At 34.3% G+C, this 8,811-nt stretch overlaps 1 long non-coding RNA gene across 1 annotated transcript; it reads left to right on the top strand.

Annotated features, from left to right (window-relative positions):
- Positions 1 to 5,353: 5,353 nt before the first annotated feature.
- Positions 5,354 to 7,112, top strand: LOC139899229 (uncharacterized). The gene is made up of 4 exons (XR_011777371.1): positions 5,354 to 5,550; positions 6,266 to 6,318; positions 6,453 to 6,644; positions 6,731 to 7,112. It is a non-coding gene; the product is annotated as an uncharacterized lncRNA (long non-coding RNA).
- Positions 7,113 to 8,811: the final 1,699 nt, after the last annotated feature.

Here is an 8,811-nt window from a genome sequence, read left to right as displayed (position 1 = left end):
AACTTCGATGTGAAATCTCTGAAAACTTCATCAATCGTCACACTTTCTGTCATCTTCATACTCAAAAACTCAGTTTTCAATCTTTCCATCTCATACTCAGAACAATACTGCTCACGAACCTTAGCAACAAATTGTTCCCATGTAATCTGGCTGATCTGTTCCTTGGGTAAATATGCAGTAATAGAATCCCACCATTCCATTGCTTCACCCTTGAGAAGTCTACTCGCAAACAGTACCATAGATTCAGGCTCACAGAAACATGCTTCCAACGCTCGCTCTACTTCTCTTAACCAATCGAGGGTCACTGTAGGGTTTGTGTGACCGCTGTACTCAGGAGGTTTGCAGTCTAGAAACTGTTTATAGGTACACTTCTTTCTCGTCTCGGGAATTTGAAAAGGGTATATCATTTGATTTGGAAATGCCTGGTTAAACGGGAATGGCATTGCGAGGTTTTGATAGGTGGTTTGAGGAAACTGTGACTGAGAACTGCCACCAGCTTGAGTATAAAAGTTAGGAGGAAAGGTTGTGTTTAACGCAGTGGTATTAGGGTTCCATTGCGCCCGTTCTTGTTCCAATTCCTTAATTTTCTCCTGAGCTTCTAGTAATCTACTTTGAAGGTTTATAACTTCCTGTGAGGTTTCCTCTTCCGATGACACATGTCCATCTTCATCGGGAGCTCGGAAGGTTCCAGTTCCGGGGGCAGTGGGACCAGTAGCGTTTGCTTCATTATCTGCCATTACTGCACTACCACAACACTCACACCAATGCTTAGTATAAACTCGGTTAGTATTAACAGCTAACACATAACCTGTCCTAGTACTCACTTAACCCATCCCCAGCATGTTATGTTTGACATGACTATACTAAGTTTGAAAACATGACATTTAGATCACAATGCACATGCTGCCAAACTAAGCTCTGATACCAACTTGTGACACCGCTAAATTTTTTATTTTTTTTTTACGTGGCGGAAGCATTATGTTATCTAAATACGATATCAACATTTGTACAAACCGATGTCACGTGTCATTAAAACATTACATATTTAACTAGAAAAGACGTAATTACATCCTGCTTTAAAAAATACACGGTTCATATCATAAAAGACCACATCAGAGTTAACCCTGTCAAACATAACATCACAATGCTCGTCTTCTCCCAAAAAGCAGTATCTGCAAAAGCTATCAACCTGCAGGGAGGAGATGGAGGGGAATTAGCACGAAGCTAAGTGAGTACGACTAACTACAGACAATAGTATACAGGAACCGTCATACTAATCATGTCACAAAATCTAACACACAAGCATCACCCAAGTGCCGTCTACAGAGACTCTGGCAGCTCGGACAAACCATTAACCACCAGCTGATCGGACTGGGGCTTACCAGAAGTTCCTCCACCACCGTATGTATATATATAATCCACACGCGACGGACGCGTCATTCACATATATATACACCACGATTGTCTAGGCCACCACATGAGGAACCCAACCCGCAGGTTGATCTCTCCTACCGAGGCCACCACACAATAGGAACGCACTGGGCTCCAGCAGACAAGCATCAACCAACATGCAGTCATCACAACGTACTAACTAATTATATCAGTAAGTATAGCTAACAATCATGGCAATCATAATATAACATGCTACTCTATACTATGTTCTCCGGTTAGTCCCACTCACCAAATACCAGTAACCAGCTCAGATAATCTACTACTGAGCGGCTTCCTTATCCTTATCACCTGAACATAAGGCAAATTAAGTTAGTTACTGTCCATTAACACCAAATAACACATTACAGAAATTTTGTATCAAAAAGCGTCCGCTAAAAAATTTTGCTTAACACTTATGCATTTTCAAAATTTACATCATGATCATCAATATACAAACGGGCAGCATAACGGCTAGGAAACAGCTAAATTTCACTATAATGCATTACTGATCTACATCCGTACGGTTGCACATGCATCCGTACGGTTGCACCCTCCATCCGTACGGTTACAATATGTAACCGTGCGGTTGCAAGTTTCTAGCCCGGTTGCACAACACTGCTGCATCCGTACGGTTACACTTACATCCGTACGGTTGCACCACTCAACCGTGCGGTTGCAACCTGCAACCGTACGGTTGTATTCATCGAGCTACAGCAGCAGAAACTGACGGGTTTCGCATCAAAATCACCCAATTCTCGATTTCTGGACGTTTTGACACCAAAATTCATTTTAGAAAACATTTATAACACTTATAGAAACTTAAACCCCAACAAATTATGCCAAAACAACACCAAAATCACAAGATTTGACCAAAAACCCCATTTTGAACCAAAACCTAAGTAATAACACAAAACTCACTGATTTGAACACGAATTCAGTTGAGATATACCTTGATTAACACATTGAAATCACAAAGAACTGATTACACACAAAGATTCAACACAAAAACGAGATTTAAGAGATTAGGGTTCTTGAAGATGAATTAGGTAGGTGTGTGTGTGTGTGAAATGAAATATCCAGAAACTTCACAAAAAATGAGCTGTAGTTTACTTATATATTTAGGCTAAACTCAATACCCCATCACACACGAGCATTTATCAGTTATCTAATATCTTTCGTTCATTATTTGGCAACCCAAACGAAGTCCAAATTAAATAAACAAACCTGTTCTGTGACCCTTGTCACAAACTGGTCCTAACCGCAACATTAAATAGTAATAAACATTAAATAAAAATAAAAGCATATATAAACACAACATATACTTAAGGGTATTTAAGTAATCTTACAGCTAGGCCCGATCGAGGATGTTACATGTACACTCTCCAAACCCATTGTTAAGAATAACTAGCTAACTCTTACATTCAAGTAAATCCCAATTAACTAAAATTAATGTTAAATAACACTAAAATCACCAACACATACATATATTAAAATATAGCAGTTAAAAAAACATGAACAACAGTTGGCCGAAAGTAAAAAAAATAGTAATACAATGTAATCATGATCCTTCAACGTACATTTGTTATGTGAACTTTTGTTCATCTATCTTCTTCTATGCATAGCTTTAACCATCTAAACATGAAGATGGCATCTAGCGGGTTCCAGCATATAAACATGAAGATGACATTCACTGTAACCACTCGAATCGGCAAACATGAAGATGTCATATAATGTTTGGGAACTTTTTATGCGAAGCCTCAATATATTGATCGGAGCACTAACGGCCTATTCAAAGTTTCAACAACGCGATTTGTATACAGGTGTCTTAATATCGACCAAGAACTCGAATTCTTATAAATTCCGTTACTAACAATGAACTAATCGTTCAGTTTCTTTATTTACACAATTATTTCTTTTATGTTTTCATATTCGGCCTATATATTGTTATAATCTGATTTGCAAGACACATGTTGTTTATTCTGATCAAATTTGAATATTACTTAACAGATTTAAATCTAATTCAGGTATATATCTTCTACAACGATAGTCATTTCAAGCATCGTTTAAGTCGTATATAGCGTTCAAATCAATCGTTCATCTTACAGATTTGAGGTAAATTGTTTAGTTTAATCTCTGAAATTGCTTAACAATAGTCTGTATATATTTTAAAAAAATTTATTTCTGCAAATAAAATTATATATATATATATATATATATATATATATATATATATATATATATATATATATATATATATATATATATATATATATATATATATATATACATATATATATATTATCAAGATTAATAAATTAAATTAGTATTCAAATCAATTTTAATTAAGATCATAACATTCATATTTTTAGTTGGGACACTGACAGATGAAAGTTTCTGTACAGTTTGTTGATGATTTTAGTGAAATCAGACAATACACATTTTGGTGAATTGGATTTATTAGGTTGAAAGTAGAAGTGTTTTTTGATACCCTAACGAATCCGGAAAGTGTGGAGTACACGTTCGTAAAGGGTTAGGAAGATCGCTTAATACATAGTTGAACTTAATGAGCTAAATGGTACACAGTTTGATTGGATCAGGACCAAGGCATAAGGCGCGTCGCGGATTACAACGTGTTTTGAATACAAAGTTTGTATGTAGGAACAAGTTCCAAACACAGGTCTGAGGCGCGACGCGGCCCTATGTGACGCGACGCGACCTAAAGCGTGAAATGTGAACTGGTGCCTTTTTGACCCAAAAAGCATGTTGGTCCAAAACGTTATACATTAATTCCTAGTCATTTTGGAACAGTTTTAACATCAAAATACACTTGTTTAGACACCATTTAAGTGGTGTTGGTTTCAAAGTGTTGTACCATTTCATTATGATCACTTATGAAAGGTTGCAACTTATCATTGCATCTTTTGGTTAATTATAAATACAAGACTTCTTCATTTGAAGAAGGGTTCCAGAATTTTGTCATATTCATACACTTTCAACATTCAAACTTCTAGGTTTTACAATTTACAATTGCAAGGAACAAATATTCTTTTGGTCAAGAAAGATTGTTCATACTAGTCTTATTTTAATAGTGATTTCATGTAACCCGTGTTAAGCGGGTCGAAATACTCCATTAAGAAAGTGTTCACATGATTCTAGTATTAATCCGGTGACATATTCTTTGCCCACTAATCCATTATTTCCTACACAGTTGATACAAATGTAAACATGATACTGTTGGTTAAATCGTATTTTGAGTTACGAAAAGGGATGATGAGCAAGTCACGTCTTCAAAATGGAAGGCTGAGATGATAGCTGATGAAATAGATGAATTTCGAGAATTATTGTCATGGTCAGATTGGTTTGTTTGACCTTTTGTTTACTTTTTATAAGTGCTAGGTGGCAATACAGGTTATTGTGGGTGCAAAGTCTTGATCTAAGCCACAACCATCTTTATTCTATTGAATGTAAAAATCTATGTTCAGATGGGTGCTTGACATATTTCATGTATAGCCGATATTCCATTAGGGCCTGCGAGCCCATGCTTTCTTATTTAAGGCCTGCGAGCCCATGTTCTAGTACATTCTAATGTTGGGCCTGCGTGCCTTTTAGCCTAGGTCGTATCTATCTATATCTATATCTATATTCTATATCTATTCTATTCTATATATCTATATTATAACAAAGTCCCTTTTTCCTGATCATTTTAAAAAAAAATTAAATGAAAGAGAAGTGACCAGTAGATCAAAAATGAACTTTAAATATCATCCATTAGATCAAGTGATCACTCAACGTTTATCTATCTCCACAAAATTCAATTGTTGAGTAACTACCGTACACATCCCTTTCGACAAACACTAATACCGTATGCAAAATAAAAAAGCCTATCGGTAGAAAGGAAAAAACCATATTTTTTACCCATTAACAAATCAATCAATGGATCCATAGATGTTCGCATATCAAACTCAGAATCAAAGTTTTGGATTTCATCTTTTGACAAGTTTTTCTCTACCATATTCTTACATTGATCGATGATGCAAGATCTTTTCTCGGTAATCAAAATTGTGGGGCGGTCTTCTAAAATTGAAGATCAATCAATTCATGAATCAGTTGTGGTACGAGGTAGTACAGTATGTCATATGTCAATGTTTAACAAACAGTATTTCGATTTACTGATTCTAAATTCGTTTCTATATTCCGATTTATTTTGAATTTCAAAGATTTTTAGGGTTTGTTTCTATTCCATGGGATATTCTGATTTCTTAATTCGTTTCTATATTTCTTAATTTGTATTATGAATCATACGAAAGATTTTTAGGGTTTGTATATATATTCAGATTTGAATTTACCTTTTCAACGAAAATTGTTGTCCTCCTAGGGCTTTCTGCTTTATTAAAATTCTAAAATTTTTAGGGTTTCTTAATATAAGATTTAGATTACTTATTCAACGGAAATAGTTGTTTAATTTGATTGTTTATGGTGCTTAAAGCGTTTGTTATAATGTAAGATGTGAAATGTGAATGTGATGTGATTGTATTGTTTTATAGTGTCATTTTTACAAGTTATAGGGTTTCATATATTCGTAATTTTATTAATCAAGATTTAGAGTTTTCATATCTGCTTGTGAATTTGTGATGAAGATTTAGGTATCAAATAAATAGATTTGCTGGAGATTACAGTTCTATTCTTTATAACTACAAGCTTGGTGACAGTGTTTTTACAGTTCGATGTTGCTATAAATGATACTGAGGCTTCTGGATAATGATGATTTGTGTCTTGAAAAATTCAGTGATGTTAAATACTTCTGGATAATGATGATTTATATTATTATATGCAGGTTTCTGCAACAACTGGTGACTTAGATCTTTCCATCTATTCGCACTTATATAAGTATTCATTCTTATTTAATAAAGCCTTCTCTCAATTTTTTCCAATCATGATTTTGACTCTAACAAAAATATGCGTTCTCTCAATTCTTTCCGGTCAGCTTATTTTTCACATTAGTGTTGTTTTTTATTTTGTAGTATTAACCAAATGGCACAGTTGATCTTTGGGTGAATAAAGTTGGTCTTTATAAAATCCACAAGAAACATATAATTACTACAGCCTTCCATTTTGTCGCCCACCTGGTCATGCTCGGAACAAATGGGGCGTTCTTGGTGAAGTGTTGGGTGGAAATGACCTTATTGATAGCCAAATTGATGTCAAGTTTCAAAGTATGCACGTCTCCTTGTATATTTATGAATGATCAGCTTGTGTAGTTTAGCATCTATGCTTATATGACATAAATTTGTTTTTGCAGAGAGTGTGGAAAAGACTACTAATTGTGATCCAAACTTGATAAACAGAAGGTCTTGCAGTTTAAGCAAGCTATTGAGAATAACTATTGGTTCATATTTTTCATGGGTAAGCGTTGTACTATGATATTGTTCTTTGCTACAAGCTATTTACCGCGGTGTGCCAGTGTACATTCCATAAAATGTGTAGGTTCCATTAATCATATTTATCGAGTCTTGTGAGTTTTTCATTTCTGTTTCTATTCCATCTCTTCAAAATAAGTGAATGGTACATTGGGACCCGCGATTACATGATTTCTCTCTGAGCATATGAACATGACCCTTTAAATTTAAATGTTTGTTCAACATTTAGAGGCTTTTGTTCATTCGAGTTTAGTAATTACTGAATTTTACGCCTTTGTATACACAAACATAAATAGAAGACTACATTTTTTTTTTTTTTTTTAGTTTGTCCCTCCTGATATCTTATTTGCTTTTGGTCTTTTGATGCTGAACGTGAATTCAGATGATGTGCCGCTTTGGGGTATGCATTCATAAACTCTCTTTCGTTATTAGCTTTATGTATCTCCTTTTATCACAAATTTCCTTCCCTTACATTTATTTGGTCCTTTTTTGTCTTATAGGTTTTGTTGGGGAGCTACAATCTGATAACAAACATTTGTTGCCCACTCATAAAAATTTCACACTAAAATACTACGAAGATCAGGTCTGAAGTTATAATTACTTCATTTTATATTCTGAAATGTATTGTCACCAATTCAATCGAATTCTGGATCGTTTTTGCAGGTAAAATCCTTCTATCGGTTTGAGATCTAATCAGGTGAACACATAAGACATAATATCTTGATTTTTTATTTGTCTCGATTTTTGTTGATTGAACAACTTTTCTGTTGTTGTTAAGGATTTAATAAGTAATTTTGTTTTTTAATTAGGAGTTGTTGATTCCTGCAGGTCACTCAGATTATATGGTTCCCACATAAAGGTTCTAGGTAATAAAATATGATAGATTATATCGGAATACACCGATTCTCACATCAAATTTACAAGATTTATTACTTTTGTTAATAAAAAAGATACATTGTAAAGCAATTTGGCCTTACTTGCAGCTCATAAAAGGTTATGTAACATCCCGTATTTTTTCGTTAATTCATTTTTACGTCTGTCTTTTTTTTACATATAATATCTTTTGTTATCTAAATTCGTACCTTTCGAGAACTAACGTTCTTAATATTTCCGTTATTGGATTATAACATCTTCCGTTTACACTCGTGTTTAAAATAATTCGTTCGGTTAATTCACGCACCCGCTTTCGAACTCGAGGGACTAAAATTGTCAAGTGGGCAAACTAGTTGACTAGGTCAACTAGTCAACCCACCATCTCCACCATTCATTATCCACCTCTTTCTTTTTCTTTTTTCTTAATACTTCCACCATTTCTCTCAAACTCCTCATACAAAGAATCATCATTTAAATCATTTCAAGGAAGCAAACATCAAAACAAATCATACTTTTGGGATCCTCTCTTCATCCTCTACAACTTGATACTAATTTCATCTCATTTGGATAACTTTCTAAAAACTCTAGATTTCATGTTCTTAGTGTTTTTGACTTGAAATGGTGTTAATTAGTGTCTATGGCTCATTGTGATGTCGTGTATGTAATTTGTATGCTCGATCTTGTTATTTGGTGTAACCAGCATGAACACTTGAAATGAGTTAGTTTAATCTTTGATTTTGATTGATTAAATGTTGTTAGATGTTAAACCTATTGTGTTAAATGTGTTACTAGCATCTTTAGCTTCAATTTGATATGTTGGTTGGCTTTGTAAGACCTCATTAACATGATTATTGATTTCATGATTCTTGGTTAGGGTTTGATAGATTTTAAAACGACCTTTTGATGCACCAAATGCTTTGCAATGTTGTTGGTAAGTGTTTAGTTGCATTGTATGCGTAATTTCCTTCGAAACGGCATATGGTAGGTGTAAATTGGATTCCCAAATCATCTTATGCGTTTTACGAACTTGAAACTTTGATTATGAACTTTTAACGATCATTCGACGAGGTTTTTGTTATTGTAAATAATT

The sequence above is a fragment of the Rutidosis leptorrhynchoides genome, chromosome 3 (genome assembly GCF_046630445.1).
Source record: "Rutidosis leptorrhynchoides isolate AG116_Rl617_1_P2 chromosome 3, CSIRO_AGI_Rlap_v1, whole genome shotgun sequence".
Taxonomy (NCBI): Eukaryota; Viridiplantae; Streptophyta; class Magnoliopsida; order Asterales; family Asteraceae; genus Rutidosis; species Rutidosis leptorrhynchoides.
Note: the sequence above shows the minus strand (reverse complement) of the source record. Positions and strands in the feature narration are given on the sequence as shown.